This window comes from Hesperophylax consimilis, chromosome 10, assembly GCF_061612785.1.
Source record: "Hesperophylax consimilis isolate HC1 chromosome 10, BYU_Hcon_1.0, whole genome shotgun sequence".
NCBI lineage: Eukaryota > Metazoa > Arthropoda > Insecta > Trichoptera > Limnephilidae > Hesperophylax > Hesperophylax consimilis.
The window spans coordinates 28411315-28429953 of record NC_142845.1 but is presented as its reverse complement, the minus strand read 5'-3'; the positions used below and the strand labels follow the sequence as shown (position 1 = coordinate 28429953).

At 33.6% G+C, this 18639-nt stretch overlaps 1 protein-coding gene across 1 annotated transcript in view; it reads left to right on the top strand.

The window, feature by feature from the left end:
- The first annotated feature begins 4009 nt into the window (after positions 1-4009).
- LOC149420573 (forkhead box protein I3-B-like) overlaps positions 4010-18639 on the top strand; it is a 32610-nt gene continuing 17980 nt past the window's right edge. The window contains exon 1 of the mRNA XM_089636809.1: positions 4010-4119. The gene's annotated coding sequence lies outside the window, so the exon portion shown is untranslated. The remainder of the gene's footprint in view (positions 4120-18639) is intronic.

Here is an 18639-nt window from a genome sequence, read left to right as displayed (position 1 = left end):
TCTTCTTCTGTGCGAAGGGTTCCTGCTCTGTACCATCATTTTTGTTTTGTCAACATTAACTCGCAGTCCTACTTCCCGCGCCGCTATTTCTAAAGGGTCGAAGACCTCCTTAATGGCTGAAATTGATCTTCCGACAATGTTGATGTCATCCGCATATCCGACAACTTGACTGCTCTTGAAACAAATATTGGAGCCAGTGTCTATTAGTGTTTTTCGTATTACATGTTCGAGCACAATGTTGAAGAGAGTGGGAGCCAGACTGTCCCCCTGTTTAAGTCCCTGTGATACTGTAAATTCTTCCGACAATTCTCCGTCTATTTTGACCTGACATCTTGAGTCTGACATTGTGGCTTTTATGAGCCTAACCAATTTAGGTGGAATCTGGAATTGTAGTAGTATGTCATATAGACACTCCCGATCTATGCTATCATATGCTTGCTTGAAATCAATGAATAGTTGGTGTATGTCTATGTCAAATTCCCAGCACTTTGCCAAGATCTGTCTGACGGTGAACAGTTGGTCTGTTGTGGATCTACCGGTGCGGAAGCCTGCCTGATACTCTCCCAGTAGGTTTTCTGCATATTTATCAATTCTTTGTTTCAGTATCATGGTGTAGATTTTATATGCTGTGCATAGGAGTGATATGCCTCTATGATTTTCGCATTTTAATTTATCACCTTTCTTGTGAATTGGGCATATTATGCTTATTTGCCATTCCTCTGGGATTTTTTCCAGTGTCCATATTTTAGTTATTAAATTGAGTAGCAGATTTCTCAGATGCTCATTTCCATATTTGAACAACTCTGCCGGGAGGTTGTCTTTCCCAGGTGATTTGTTGTTTTTAAGTTTCTTTAGTGCAGCATTTATTTCTTGCATTGTTGGTGGATTCGCTGATTCTTCATTACTTGATTCAGTGGGGATGTTGGTAGGGTGACTTCTCAGGTCGCTATTAGGGTTGAGAAGTTTATAGAAGTAGTTTTTCCACACTGTTTTTATTTGTTCCTTATCTGATATAATTGATCCATCAGCGTCTTTGCATAGTGTTGTATTCGGTTTGAAACCCTTCTTGAAGAAGTTTACTCCCCTATATGCTTCTCTAGGATTATTATTGACAAAGTCCTGTTCCATTTTTAGCAGTATATCATTCAAGAATTTTCTTTTCTTTCCCCGTATCAGCTTATTCGTTTCTTTTCTCGCTTGTTCGTACGCCTGTTTTTTGTTTCTTGTTGACGTTTCCAAGTACTTTTTTCTGAGTATATTCTTTTCAGCTATCTTTCTTTCACACTCTTCATCAAACCACGGGTTCCTGGGCTGTCTGGGCATGTTTCCGACACTTGATTCCACTGCTCTTACGATTGCTTCTTTTATATCATTCCAATCTTTTTCGAGTGATTCTTGGGAGTTCTGCTCAGTGATCTGATCTGGTAGTCTATTTACAAGGGCGTTGTGATACTGCTCTTTGCCTTCTGGTGTTTTTAGAGCTTCCGTATTGATTTTTGGAATAGTTGGTGATTTTTGTGTCCTGTTGTTTGCAATTCGGCTCCTATAGGTGGCCACCACCATGTAGTGGTCTGAATCACAGTTGGCACCCCTATACGTCCTTACGTTTGTGATGCTCGTTGCCCCCCTTCTTTCTATCAGGACATGATCAATTTGGTTATGGTGTCTACCATCTGGCGACGTCCAGGTCCGTTTGTGTATGTCTTTTCTTGGAAATTGAGTCGAGGCCACGATTAGGTTTCTTGATTCTGCGAAATCAATCACTCGGGTTCCATTATTGTTAGCGTGCTTGTGTAGACTGTTCATTCCTGCAATGTGTTGGAGCAGAGGATCCTGTCCTATCTTGGCGTTAAAGTCTCCAATTACCATCTTAATGTCGTTCGATGGTAATGTGTCGTAGACCTGTTCGAGTTTCTGATAGTATGTATCTTTCATTATGTCCTCTTTATCTTCCGTTTCAGCATGTACGTTGATCAATGTTTTTTTCGTCACCAGATTTAAAAACAGGGGTCACAATAGTCTTCTTATAGTTGTTCGAGAATATGCCCTTCTTCAGACTTACATTTATCATATGAGCAATTGGTTCGCTGATTTTCTCACATACAGTTTTTAATGTTTTTACAGTTATGTTGTCGTAGCCAGGGCTTGCTGATCCTCATAAACTTATTATAGCGTTTTTAACTTTAACTTTATCAGTTACTGAAGCAAATGTGTGGAAACCTTCTTCAAAAGTTGGGTTTAGCTCTAGTTGTTGAGTTAGTTTTTTGTCTAGGATAATATTACTAGCAAGATTAGCGCCGACATTAACAAAATAATCGTTAAAGATATCACCACAAAGTTTTGGGTTTTTTTCTGTGTCAGTATTGATTCCTTGATGAGTAACTTCTTTTGGAAATTTTTGTTTTGTGCTTTTGTTGGTTATTGTTTTGATAATTTTCCAGAACTCTTTGCTGTCTTGACCAGCATTTTTTAATTTATCACGAAAATACTTTTCTTTAGTCATTCTAATTAAAAGCGTAAGTTTGTTTCGGTATTTCTTGTAGAAAGTAGCGATTTTTTCGGTGTTAGGGAATTTTCTAGAATGGTGATAATATTTTTCCTTATTTCTGATTGAAATCACTAATCCTTGGGTTATCCATGGCTTTATTAATCTGTGTTTAGATTTTGTTTTAAAGACAAGTATTTGTGTAGAAAGGTTTATGTGATTTAGGAAAACAGTTTCGAAATTCTCCGCACAAGTATCTGGATTTTCGGATTCAATTATTGATGCCCAGGTTTCCATCTTAAGATTTGTTTCTAAAGTTGTCATATTTAAATATTTTTTTTCTTGTTTTTTTTTGTCAGTTTTGTTGGGGTTGGTACCTTTTTGTCCTGGAAATTGTTTCTCTCTTGTTTCCAGCTTTCTTCTAATAAGTTTATGGTTAATTCAAGGTTATTTCGCACTTTCGAATCTTTTACGGTAGTTATATTTTTTAGGTCACTTTTTATGTTTTGGATTAATTTTAGCACGTCCATAATGTGTTAGAACTTGAGCAGCCGTGTACAAAATGCACGTCACTCCGGGTCAAACTGTGTGACAATACTGAAATAAACATAATATTCTTTCTACCTTTAGCAGAATCAAGAACCATGAACAAAACGACTTTCCTACCTTCAAACTACATAAATTATAGGTACAGGTAAAATAAATAGGGTTTGATAAAAACTACAATTCGTGCATTCATGAAACTTTTCATGCATTATTCTTGGCAGTAGAAATCAACCCCTCCTACATAAATTAATGTATCTTCAAATCTTCCTGATAACAATATGAAAAACTACTCTCCTCAACAGAGGAGAGTAGTTTTTTGGTCATCAGCAAAAAAGGAGTTACGATAAATGACGATATTAATAAACCTGTTTAAATATTTTTCTAATTTTTTTGTTAATTCCCACATAAAATTGGTACAGCATCCAAACTAGAAACATTAAAAACTCAAAATCGCCATTTTGTGGGTTACAATAGTTTACGTAGGAGGGGCAAAATAAAGATCTGCAGAGTCCGTCCAAAATAAAGCAATGGAACACGCCTCTAGTCGAGGAGGCCAACCCATAATATTTTCATGTTTCTTTACTTAAAAACCTGTCTTATCTCACCAAATATTGACACAATTGACTTGGGAGTTGAGTTCGATCCAGCACGAATGAAAAAATAGTAAACGATACCTTACTCGACCTAGTTTGTAAATAGGTATGTATTTTTCAAAAACCCCTAGAGGGGTGTTATACAATTTTTTTTAGCAGTCTCGACAGATATGCATTTCATAATCCCATAATTAGAAGATCGTGGCCCATGATTTTCTATTTTTGTAGGTTCCGCTTTCTACAGTGAAAGGAGAGGTATTTATTGGATTTTGCCAATTAAATAATATCATTCCGTCGCAAAAAATAATTCTTTTGGAAAGTAGGTACCTATTTAATCGCAGATAGTGGTTTATTTATGGGCAGCACCTAATAAAATATTCACAGCTGGCAACATTGAAAAAATGTCACCCGTTTGGTAAAATCGTGTGAATTGTTTATTTGTGTAAACTTTAATGTTTATTGTTTATATACAAGTTTCGACGCACACATGCTTTTGTAAGTAAAACAAAACAAATCGTTATTACTTGAAACTATGTAAATTTTCATTTCTGTATGTCTTTACTGAGTGAAATCAAACGTCAGGCTCTTCCGTATAGCCTTAATTTTCGTATGTTTCAAGGATGCAATTATAATATCGAAGGCGAATGCGTGTGTATCATATTCTAGGTGTAAACACACTCTTAGTTTTGAAGTTAACATCTGCAAATTAAAATGACAGTCGTCAAATAAGGGCAATGCTCTATAAATTGAATAAACGTCATACCAGCAAATGTATTTTACGAACTATATTATAAAAATATAATCTGTTGGCTTTTATTAGATTGTACACGGTATTTATGCAGCAGATTTTTTCGCGATGTAATATTTCAGGATTCTAATATTTTAAATATAACCAATGAAATCTGCGAAACGATAAAATCTTACTAGCCAAACTATCTAAATTTGTGAAGTTGACGTTTGTTAGGTTAGTAATTAATACTAATTTCGGCTGTCGGTGATAGGTCGTTGTGCAGTATTAATTGGTGTGAAATACTCCTACGTAATGCGTAACATTTTATTTCAAAATTGGAATTACTTGTCATATCTAAAGATATTATAATACAAGGAGATATGCTGTCAAGTATTTTTACTGTACAATACCAATACAATTGCACTCCTTCGCTTACACTAAAGTGTCCCTTTCCAAACTTACACATAAAACGTGCCAAATACATTGACACTAATACTAGAACAGATTCCCGTGCCCACACATTCCGTCAGCATTCGTAGGTGACACATTACTCCATACGCATCATGGCTTGGCCTATTTCAGCGTATCGGCCAATAGGCCAAGCCACGCAAATATAGCGCCCTTATAGCGTGGTCTGTCACAGGCTTCGTCATTAGCAATACTTTCAAATGAAGACGGGTAGGGATTGCAAGACACAAATCGGTATAAAAATCGACATTTAAATTGAATTATTAATGTTTAACTTTCATTGGACAAAAGGGCTTTTACATTGGGTAGATCGAAATGTCATAAAAATGGTTGCAAAAAAATATTTCTTACATTATAGTGGTTTACAATTTGATTAAATAAAAAAAAATTATTGAAAACTGAAATTATCATAAAATTATCTTGACCTAAAAAAGTATGTTTTGAACTAATAATAATTGGTATATTCATTTGCTAAACTATGTAGACAAGGAATTGGCGAGTTTGCTATATAATTTATTTGTGAATGGCGACATTGAAGTAGGTCCTTGTGCTTAGTGTGTCGAGTAGGTAGTTTCATGAACTAGCTGAAGTAATCGGCGTTGCCTGGGGTTTACAGAGTTTCTCGAAATCAGAAACAGTTCTCAAACTTTTGTCTCACATATTCATAGGCTTTAAACTAGAATAGAATAGAAGTAAAGAAGAAGTAAGAAATTAATAGGATCATCTCTGAACTGAAACACAACTCAGCACCTGGAATAGATGGAATCACTGCAAATGTCATAAAGAAATTCAAAGAAGGTATAATAACACCGCTAACACACATTTGTAACCTCAGCATGCAAACTGGAGTATTCCCAAATTGCCTCAAAAAAGCAATTGTTTGTCCTATATTTAAAGGAGGAGATCCGTCTTCTATTAATTACAGGCCGATCTCTCTATTGAGCATTATATCTAAAATTCTGGAAAAGCTTGTCAAAGTAAGATTAATGAATTTCTTTAAGGCCGAGTGTAGACCAGTCAAAATCAACTATTTTCGACACACAAGAACTCTGTTGTTCATTTCCAAAACAATATTTTTTCTAACTAGAATTTATTTTAAAAACGTTTGCCTGAAAACAGTAAGATGGCGGTAATGTAAATCTTCGTTATCATCGTTATAAAAGTTATGAATTTCAGTTACCAGATGGCACTATTTTTTTGTATTATTACGCATTGTAAAAAATATACCTACATTCCTCTTCCTAGCATCACATGTTTGTATTGACATAAAAAAGATAGTGCTATTTATTTGTCTTTGAGAAAGGAATGAAGCAACCGCAAACAACGCATAACGCTGCTTGCGGTTGCTTCTTTCCTTTCGTTTCAATGTGTTTATAAATTAATACTGTCACTTTTTCATACAACATTTTACATTTTATCTTTGGTGACACCTATAGCGGAGCGGGTGGGACTTCAACACTTCTCATTTTAAGCAGCCATATAATGTTGGAGATTTATTGCTTTCCCTACTTGAGATAGACAATAGATAAGCCGCCACCATTCTCGCCTTCACCGCCGCCGTTATATACGCCATATAGCCTGTCCGTGTTTCGGTCACTGAATCGCCAAAGACCATCGCCCTTACAAGAGAATCATCTGGCGATTCCTGCAACCCCGCTGCACAACCCCCGCGTCCCTACGCCCTTGGAAGTAAGAAATCCAACTGAAGCCGCGCCCTTTGTCTTCTGTCGATACGCAGTAATATTTTCAACAGTGAAATGACGATGAAATTAAAAACCGATTTACTTAGAAAATCATCGAGTGAAGAGTGCCTCACCATGAGTACCGTTAATTTACACCCCCCCCTTCCTTTAATCATAGCTGGTTGATTTTAATTTCTTTGTAATATACAATTACATTTTTACAGCATAACATCCCTTTACTACTTTGTTTTATTGCAAATCATCGATCTTTTACCATGTTCACCAATTCATTACTACGCGGATGACAAAACAGTTCATGATAGATTTTTGTTTTACAAGCCCCCGAAGGGCACGAGGGAAGAGTTTTTTTTTATTAAATCTATTTTTTTAATTGTTTTATCTACCTATTCTTAATCAAGGTGTCAGATGTTTGTTTAAATAAGCAGAGCTTGGTATGTTTATTTAATTTTTAAATTTGTTTTAAACACTCGAGAATTTTTTGGCATACAAATATGGCGTGTTTGCAAAACATCTTAGTAATACTATTAGGTACTACCTAGAGTACTTATAGAACCTGAAAATATAGACGAGCCAATTTTGTAGAAAAAACTCCAAGTTAGGACAAATAACGGTAAAAGGTCTGTGAATGTTTTTTTTTCATGACCAGATTTTTTCATTATTACTTCGACGGTCTCCGTGGTCGAGGGGTAAGGCTCTCGACAAGCAATCCGAAGGACGCGGGTTCAAATTCCGGAATGTGCAAATAAATTTTATTTGATTATTTGGTGTTATTTCACAATTTAATTAAATATAATATATAGAATATTTGTGGCACGTTCCATAGTGCAAGATACTCTCAGTATCACCCTGGTGTAACACCACCATTCAGAATATTAAGCTAGCTTGGAATGGCTTTGGCCGTGTTTGGTGACCAGAACTGAATATCCTGGTACTTCCCCACCTTCCTCTTCCTCGTCTCATTCCCCTCACCTACCTTCAGTCTCGCAACATTCTCCAATTGGGGATAGGCCATAGTCTCACTGACTCCAGACGGGAGCGATTGAGACTCTTGTGTGGTATTCAATTCAAAAATGTACTGCTAGACGTAAAAAGTAGAAGAAAAAAATAATATAACTGGAAGTGGGTGTACAAGCGTGTCTCCTGGGCCACGGAAAAAATATCATTGTGGTCCTGCCCCATGGTTGACCTTGGGTTATCTCGGTAAACCATGGTTATCGTAATAAATATTTAGAAAAAAAATCTACTTATTTAGCCCTGAGGGGTTTTACATGTAGGTAGTACAATTTTAACATCATTATTTAAATTTAGACCGCAGAACGGGTATTATTTATTGAATAAGTGAATCTACCTGGCTATTTGCAGATTTGGTCACCAAACACGGCTAAAGCCATTTCAAGCAACGTTTCAACGAAAGATCTGTTTTTGAAAAAATAATAAAATACACAGATTTGGGAAATGAGTTCAAAAGAATTTGGCATTCTCACTATAAAAATATTACCATTTGTAATTTCGGCTACTGGCATTATACCTAGCTCTCTTATAAAAAATTTAGGCGTATTAGATCTATCAAAAAATTTATATATAAAAATGCAAAAGTCAGTCATTTTAAATACATGTAGGATTACAAAATATTATCATATATGGCTTGTAGAGCATTGACAACATGGTCAGGTTCTCTAATTTTCATACCGCGTTGAATTCGGCTATCCGCTAACTCTGGCAAAAGTGATTTGTTGAAAAACTTTATCAGGCGTGGTAACACTTTTAGCTCAAATTCATTGTCAGGATATATTCTTATTACTTCTACTCCACTTTCAGAATAAGTCATAATGTCACAGAAGTCCTTTCTTGTAATGAATAATTGTCCTTGAACTTGAAATGAATAATTATGTGACTTCTTCAACACAAGTATTCCATTCTGCACGGCAACGAAGATATTATCTTCCAGAGCTGCGTCAAAAATAGTTTTGTTTCCGATTGAGGGCAGGCATTTTACTTCCGCTATACCATTTTCTCCAACCAATCCATCTGGACTTGCCCCCAAGTATGGCCATTCCTTTCTCACAAAAATACCACATGGCGACACTTTTACCTTGTATCTTTCCTCGTACAAGTCAATCGCAGTCTTTTCTTTGATTCCAAAATATTATCATATTATTAATATTTAATTTTTAAAAATATGGTATAATATCATATAATTTAATAATAATAATATTTTAATATAATTAAAATTATAATATATATTTTAATAACTATCATATATATATTATAATTAAAATTATAATATATATTTTAATAATTATCATATAATTTAATAAATAATAACTTAATAATATAATCGGTTTGAAAAATAAACAATAACCAAGACTCCGACCATGATAGCGCCATCTGTTGGGATATTTAAAAGAAGCTTTTAGTTCGATGTTCTACCGTATTAAAATTTTCAAATAGGCGCCACCAGACGGCCTATTTTAAAAGTCATTTAAAAATCTAGTATTCTTTCTTAAATTATAGTATAAAAAATATTAAATTAACTTTAAAAAATGGAAAAATATAATACCAATAATTTATCGTTTAGTTTTGTTAAATAAACGTATCCAAAGTTTTATAATCTGCATTTTAAAAACAAGAACAATTAGTGTTTATGAAAAAATTAAACTACGAACCTATTTTATTTATTTTTTAGTTTTTTTTTTCGTACGTTTAAAAAAAACCCCTTCAGGTATTTTTTGACCATATTCAGCCTTTAATAGTATTTTTTAAAACGCACGTATTACGGTCTGAAAAAGGTCATATTTTCGATTTGATTTTGATAATTACTAAGCCTATGTTAATTTAAAAAATGTATAAAAAAATTTTTACTTGTTGAAAACACTATCATTATCGATTTGCTTAATAATATTATCATTATTTTAAATTAATAAACAACTACACTCGGCCTTAATAAGCACAAACTAATCTCGCCACAACAATTTGGGTTCCAACAGAAAAAATCAACTGAAAATGCGATAACAGATATGACAGAATATTTGGCGAAGAATTTAGATGCTGGTAAAAAATGAGTGGGAATCTTTCTAGATTTACTACAGAAAGCGTTTGACTCAATTTCACAAAAAATTCTATTAAGGAAATTAGAAATGATGGGTGTGAGAGGCATCCCACTCGCATGGTTTGATGACTACCTCTCGGAAAGAACTCAATTGGTAAAGAACGATGGAAAATTAAGTAACACGGAAAAAAAATTATTCGGAGTACCCCAGGGCAGTACCCTTGGACCAATACTTTTTCTTGCGTATATAAACGAACTATGCAAAATAGACCTAGAAAATGGGAAAATAATATCATTTGCCGATGATACAGTTTTACTTTTCAAAGGAGAGACATGGGAGGAGATAAAATCAAAATCTGAAACAGGTCTATTAAAAGTATCAAACTGGCTAGAATGCAACCTCTTGACATTAAATGCCAAAAAAACAAATTCAAAGTTTTTTTCTATGAACAAAAGAGGCAAACCTAACAGTGACATAAATTTTATTTATTTAATACATGTTACATTATTATGAAATTTACATAAAGTAGATATAATGAATCACCATACTAGGCGGCTGCCTGTTTCATGGTGACCAATTGAGTGTAATTAATTTGTATGAAATATGAAATCTAGTGTAAACATATGAAATTAGTAACTATAGATGAAGCTAAAATTTTGGAAAAATTGTAATAAAAAGTAGAAGATAGAAATTAGAAAGGAGAAAGAAGTAAATTAGCATTAGATTGTAAAAATGTACATAATTATATATATAATTTTTAATATGTGTGCATGCAAGCACACATGTGTATATAGCAGCAGACATACCTATATACATATAACAGCACATGTATACATACACCCATATGACGCATCCTCACGCATATAAACAATATATACACCTCTATCTGAGTACTTGGAATAGGCTACTAACACTATAACAATCACACATCAAAAAATCCCCGAGCGCTTTCCTGAAACTGTCGTATTTGGCTATTGATTTTATTTCTAACGTTAAATTATTGAATATTTTTGGAGCAAGAAAGTTAAATTGTCTTTGTGCCATTGAGGTTTTTATTGGGGGAATAGTATAATTCGATTTGTTGGAATATCTTGTATTATGGGTCGATTCAAAAATATTTTTTTTCGTATGTTTGAATTTATAGTAGGAGGATATGTTTTTGACGTATAAGGATTTTATGTTGAGTACTTTGAAGTCGTTAAATAAGTCCTTCGTGGGGTGAATATAGTGTACTTTGTAAATAGTCCGCATTATCAATTTTTGAGCTTTAATTAATGGATCTAATATCGTGTTAGAGCATCCTCCCCAGACTATTATACCGTAAGATATAATTGATTGGCATAAAGAAAAGTATACCGTTTTTAGTGTATTTTTATTTAGAATATTTCGTAATGACCTGAAGATATATGCCAGTTTCCGTATACGGTTTGTAACATTTATTACGTGATCTTCCCATCGTAGTTTATTGTCAATTATTACACCCAAATATTTAATGGAATCTACTCGTTCTAGTGGATTGCACAGACAACTAGAGTTATCTCTACAAGAATGTATTTTTAGTGTATGATTGATTGAAGGCTGACTCGGAATATTAAGACTAAACGTTATATATTTCGTTTTAGTTATGTTTAAGGTGAGTAGATTATCATCCAACCACTGTTTAATAATTTGCAATGTTAGATCCGCTCTGTGAAATGTTTCTTCCCATGTCTTACTTTTTAGTACTAGGGCAGTGTCATCGGCGAAAGTGATTATATTGCCATCAATAATAGATAGTTTACATAAGTCATTGATATAAATGAGAAAAAGTGTGGGACCGAGTACACTGCCCTGTGGCACACCAAAGTTAATGCTAGTTGAATGGGATGGTTTATGCGATGGTAGCTTAACACATTGCTTTCTGTCTGTGAGGTACGATTTGAACCAATCAAATGCCTTATTCTTTATTCCGATTTTTTTGAGCTTGGCTAGAAGGATTGGATGAGATACTGTATCAAATGCCTTAGCTAAATCCAGAAATATTGCCAGACATTTATCACCTTTGTCTAAGGCTTGTGTTATATGTGATGTTAGTTCTAAAATAGCTGAATCTGTATTGAGTCCTTCTCTAAAGCCATACTGGTTTGACGAGAGTATGTTATATTTTGTAAGATGGTCGATAAGTCTTTTTTTTACTATTTTTTCAATAATTTTTGATAGTGATGATAATATAGAAATTGGTCTGTAGTTTGTTATGTCAGTAGGATTTCCGGACTTAAAAATTGGTTGAACTAGGGCAAGTTTGAGTTTGTTTGGGAATTCACCTTTAGTGAGACTGAGGTTTATGATATGTACTAATGGATGGATTATAAAGGGTTCTTTTTTTTTTTTTTTTTTTTTTTTTTTTAAATCATATTATAAAGGGTTCAACTGTTTTTAGTATAGTTGAGGAAATTTTGTCATGATTGCACGAATGAGAGGGCTTTAACTGTCTAATGGTTTGAGAAATTTCATCGTAGTTGGTCGGGTTTAAGGTGAGTATATTATCTGTTTCACTGGCACATTGATTGATAATGTCGGCAAGGGCATTTTCATCGGTTGATGTCTTATTTAAAATCTTTGATGCTAGATTTTTACCGATATTGCAAAAGTATTCATTTATGTGATTGGTCACAGTGTCTGGATGGTCATTTAGGGAGGTGTCTTGGCCGTTGATGTTTAATTTATTGATTGGTTGTACTGGGTGATCAGTGTTAGATATTTCTTTGACGATATTCCAAATTTTTTTTTTTTTTTTTTTTTTGTTGTTTGTTTTTGGGGTGTTATGCCGTGTTGCGCTAACTCCTTCTTTAGCCGACGTTTCGGACAGCGTTGCAGTGTCCATCATCAGGGCAGATCCGGTAGATCCGAAGATGTGACACATCTTCGGATCTACCGGATCTGCCCTGATGATGGACACTGCAACGCTGTCCGAAACGTCGGCTAAAGAAGGAGTTAGCGCAACACGGCATAACACCCCAAAAACAAACAACAAAAATGCTTTTGGCCGTGAGAATCTAAAAACTTACCTATATTCCAAATTTGTTTGTTATTATTACCGACTCTGGACAGTTTTTCTTTGTAGTAGTTTTCTTTTGTGGTTTTAATGATATTATTACATATATTTCTGTACTTTTTATAAAATATTTGGGCTTGAATGTCTGGATTATTGAGTAAGTTTTTGTGAAGCTTGTCCCGTTTTTTAATACAAAAAATTAGGCCATCTGTTATCCATGGTTTCAGTTTTTTATTTTTTGAATTATTCACATGGGATTCTTCAGTGACATCCTCAATATGTTGCAAGAGAGTTTCAGAGAAGGTATTAAAAGCAATGTCTACGTCTGTGGAGTTTAGAGTGGAGAGCCAATTTTCTAAAATAATTTTAGAAGTTAGTTTCTCGAGATTAATGTGTTTCTTTTTTATATTACTACGTGACGTTCCGGTAGTGGGTTTATTATGCATAAGACCAATTGCTATTGAGAAATGGTCCGTTATGGTTGATTGATATATAATTCCCTTTGCATTTTTTTTTGTTCGTAGAAATATGTGATCAATACATGAGTTACTAGTATCAGTTACTCTAGTAGGAGCATTAATATAAGAAATAAGCCCGTGTTGAGTCATGAGATTTTTATAGTCGAGAGTTTGTGATGCTTTTGGTTTAAGTAAATCTATGTTAATGTCACCGATCACCATTAGCTCTTCATTTGGTGTATTTAAATTGTTAAGAGTGATACGAGACAAAGAGAAACTTGCAAGGAAAATAATATTTACGGAATGAACAAATTTTTCCTTAAAGGGTACTGAAAAAACTCGAGTTTCAAACAAAGGAGATAAAATATAGTAAGAATAGTAAGTAGCAAGATTAGCAATTATTACAATAATCGTTCTGTTACAAGATAAAAATACTAAAGACAGTAAAGATGCATTATTTTTTGTATATACTTTGTTACTAGAGATCCGGCACATATAAAAACTTGCGAAAAAAAAGATATCAGCCGAATGATTATTATTATTATGTAGCACAGTAAAGAATGAAATACCTTTTATCAACCGTCACAGTGATTGACGTTTTTGTCGATCGAGATCAAGGACATTTTTTATTGTGATGATTTTGGAGGTGTCCGTTTTTCTCAGCAGAATACGCCCCGAAGCCGTCCAGGAGTGTTTATAATCGTTTTCTTTTGAAAATTTTTTTGTTTGCGAAAGTAGATATTTTCCTTTTTGTGTCAGGTGTTCGGACACATAAATACGTTTGGCTTCTTGTGACAGTCCTAGGTCCGCTGTGTTTAGTTTATTTGTGGTGGCTGCAGTGGATTTTTTATATGCTTTAATTTTGTTAAGAAAATCATCACGTGATTTAATATTATTGAAAGACACTATTAATGATCTGGGATTCTTCTCGGACAGTTTCGGTCCTAGCCTATGTATTTTCGTAATTTCAGATTGTAAGGGTAGTGCGGTATCTCCATAGTTAATAATTTTGGATATTTTTTTTAGTGTTTCAATATGATTTTCAGTGTTTGATTCTGGAATACCTCTTATATCGATATTGCATATTTGGTTTAGGTACTCCAGTCGGTCAATTTTGTCTTCTTGTTGGGATATGGTATTTTGTAGAATAGAATTACGCTTATTTAATTCCATCATATCAGTATTGACTGTTTTCTGTGATTGTTCAATGTCAATTATGCGCTTTCTTAAATCATCCTGTTGTTCCGATATAAATTGTATTGATTTAATAATTTCTTGATTTTGTAAGATTATCGATTCATATTTTTGGGCATATGAGTCTAGTTTTTTTTCAACAAATTCCATTATATCAGTTTTAAAATTTGATAGTTCATTAATAAATAATCCTGAAGTAAGAAGCCCATTGCCATCTGTGGTTGTAATTGATAAACTATCTGTCCCTTTTGGCTGGACGGGTGCAGTTTTTGGTGATTCACTCATCTGTTTACCTTGTTTGACGATAGATGGCTCTTCATCATTTAATAATAAAAAATCATTTTTTGTCATCTGCTTCAGTTTATTTTTTGGATGTTGAATGCATTTTTTACACTTCCATTGTGTATTTCTTGCACTTCGACGGGAGGATTCCACAATTTCCGCACAGCCGAGATGATAATTGCTTTCACAGAGACAACAGCATACAAAGTCTGATGGGGTGTCAATATTTCGTTGACATATGATGCACTGAGTATTCATTTTGGATGTTGTTATAAGCGAGATCTACGTAAAAAATGATTTTTAGATGATAGCTTTCAATATAAGATGGTAATCACTTTAGTTGACACTTGTTTACTTTATAACGGCAGAGTTTTTTTTTCCGAAAAGATTGACACTTGGTGACAGTTTTGTACTTGGGGTAAAAACAGTAAAAAACGCAACTCCGTGAGATAAGAATACACAGGTGTGATGCGCGATCCTCAATTTATTATAAATTAAAACTTTAAACTTGGTACACTATCTTTTTGTTTGTTGATTTTGTATTTGTTTAATGTGGACATAGAGAGACGTCAACACTGTAATATAAAAGTACATTTAAATGACACCTGTACCCCAGGAACACAAATATCTCACCCATGCGCATGTCAAGACCTTGAAAAGGTGCAATTAGTCAAATATCTGGGTATTTTAATAGATGACTCTTTGACCTGGAGAGGGCACATTGAAAATAGGGCCAAACGAATAAGCAAACTAATTTTCTTCTTGAAAGATATACGCAACATTGTTGATAAGAAAACCATTAAAATTGTGTACTATGTTTTGTGCCATTCAATTATCAGGTATGGCATACTAAGCTGGGGCGGTGCAGCCAAGACTATACTAGATCCGTTAGCCAAGGCACAAAAAGCTGTAATAAGAGTGATGGATAAAAAACCTTATATGTATCCATCGACACCCTTATTTAAGGAAACAAAATTATTAGACGTAAGACAGATTTATATACATGCACTCATAATGTACTATACGAACAATCCCAAGCTTCATAGTCTTGTTGATCACAGTTACACAACAAGACTAAGATCAGAACAAAGGATGATAGTACCAAAAATGAACACATCGTTTGGACAACGTTTCCATGTATTTCTGGCTCCTAAGGTGTATAATGGGTTCAAGCAGCAATGCAGTAAGATTAAAACAGGCCCTCTTCAAAAGAAAATAACCGTATGGCTCATAGAATGTGGCAGAATGAAATCAGAAAGCTTTCTGAATGACGTTATTGTCTGACTGAAGAAAGACCATTAAGTGAATTCATTCCGACTTTATCCATATTATCGCATATTTATATATTTATTATTTTTGTTTTTGTTTTACCATTTGTATAACGATATATGGACAACATTGTGTAATTGTGTTTTATTTTATTTTATATGTTTTTTATATTTTCTTATTTACTACCACCATAATACGGGCATTTGCCCAGTTTGGGGTATTAATAAAAAATAAATAAATAAAGAGTCATCAGGTCTCTGACTCCGCTGCCGGAGCTCTCTAACAACTATTGTTGATCTGCATTTATCAAATTTCTTTTTTTAATGCATTTATGACATCTGTCATTGATTTAAATTTCTTCTGATATCGCCTTTTGGTTGCTTGAAGACGTTTTGTGTGCAATTTTTGAGATGCATTTAAATTTTTTTTACAATCAATAACTGCAATTTTTTCCGTATGTGAATCTTCAATTGTTGCTGTTTGCTTTGCAGCTGTAGTGAGCGAAGTAGAGATTGTGGGTTCACTTGAGAGTTGTAAATAACAACACAAAAAGTATATTGGTAAAAACAGCAGAAACTTGTGCAACGACGTAGAAAAAATAGTTCTTTTTCTCATTTAACCTAAAATACTTTTTTTTATTATTATTATATATTACACACTTTACAAATATAAGCAAAAAAGTCCCGATAAACTGCTTTTTAGCAGTTTGTCTAACGGGTTCTTTACATTATAAATCTTATTATAGTGAATTTGAAACAAAAAATCAAAAATTTTACAGAAATATAGCAAAAGAAAATTATGAAAAACATAAATTACAATTTTAAAAGTCTTTAGCATAATATATCATTGTAAGCTAATACAAATTAATTTTTTCAGTAAGCCAAGTTTTCATTAAGTTCACCAATTGTTAGTTTTGGGCACAGTTTTTAATTTCAGCAGGTAACATATTAAAACAAATTAAATTTATAAAAAAATGAATAGAAATCACTCAGAATTATGCATAAGTGGTAGTTTGAATGTAGAAACAGCCCATGCAATAAGTCTGCGAATTTTTGTTGCTGGTTTAAAATCATTTTGGCCAAGGTGAGGTGAGCAAATGATATTATGGGAAGTTCCCTTTCTCCCCGTTGCGTCGATCCATGTTTCTTTAATTTTTCCTTCCTTTGGAAATCTGAAATAATGATACTATAAGTTATGACAACTGAGATAAATTATTCTTTATCTAACATAAATAATCACTTTTTTCATGTGAATATGCTACAAGAGTCCCAACTGCTCCCATCTGTATGGAGACAGTGAGATTCTGGCTTCCCCAATTGTAGTATGTTGTGAGGCAAAAGGGATAAAATTTCTTTACTCCCGCTACGCACAAATTATTTAAACAAAACTTTGTTTCAACTTAATTACCACAAGAAGCAACTATTTACGTCGGGAGAAATTGTAAAAGATGCATTTAAGTTCCATTTTTAACTAATTTATATTTAGTTATGAAGGTATAGCGTAATGTGTCGCCTACCTAAAGCACTAGCATAGAAATTTACTGACGCTAACTAACACCGTTTAAGTATTTCGACTGCTTTAGAAAATAACTTTTTTTAACATACTTAAGCCCCGTAGTTAAAAAATATGTTTCTTTTAAAGATAATTTTCATACATTTGGTATGCCGAAACGTTAATTATATGAAATTCCCTATATCTATAGAAAAAAATCACAAGCTTCGAAAATTATTAAGTATATCTAATATCGTAATATATCGATATTGTAATATCGTTTTGTTCTGTATTATATTTAGATGAGACATGAACTGAAAAAAATTGGTTCCACTGTTTTACCTCCAACACTCCCAACCCTCTAACGCTGAACGACTGAAAACTACCAAATCCAGTCCCCATGCAGTGCTACTCGCGCAATAATAGTGGAACAAGTTTGGATGAGATATTAGTATGCAATAGAGCCTTAAAGACTAATCCGTGATTTTTCACAGAACTGCTAGTTGATCTGGTTAAGACAAATAACCTAACCAAATATTGTACAATGCAATGATTCAGTTTTATTGGTTCTATTCTTTGTTTTGTTTTATGATTGCAAGTGATTATTTATTGATGAATGAATCATATTATTTGCCAATAATGAATTATAATTTTAATTAGGGCATCTTTTTTTTGCTGTTAAATAATTCCAACGTAATGGGGCTAGTTAAAATTAAAAATATGTATGTCACTAAATGTAGGTTATTGCTAATTTCTAACTATGATTTTCCACCATGATTGCAACATGCTTTGAACTTATTGTCAATTTTGCTAAAATTCAAATATTGCCTTGCCCTAAATATTTAACTTCAAAGAAAATACAGTACGCTCCCTGATAACTGGCTTTATTATCTATATCTAGTCTTGCCTAATATTTGTAATTATTACATTGTACACTCTGTTTTTGACAAACTATCATCGCCTGTAATTTTTTTTTTTTTTACAAACTTTTTGAACCTGGGAACCTCTGTTAAGTCACCAAACATAGCGGACCACTTGGGGTGGTGACCTGTGGCAGGGGTGTTGGTTATACAATAAATGGTCCCCGGGGCGTACATACATACCCGCCTCCCAAATTGTGAATTGTAATGATCACATAAAAAAAAAAACGATAATACAAATTATATTTAGTGTTACATTACATATTGAGAAAAAATTCTTCTTCACCAGTTGCCTTCTCCTATCTAAGGTTGACTATTATCAGGGAAATCTGTACCCTGCAGGCTATACAGCCTGAAAAAATTCTACGAAACTGCACTCAGTCACAGAACAAGTATTTCATATTTTACTTGTAATT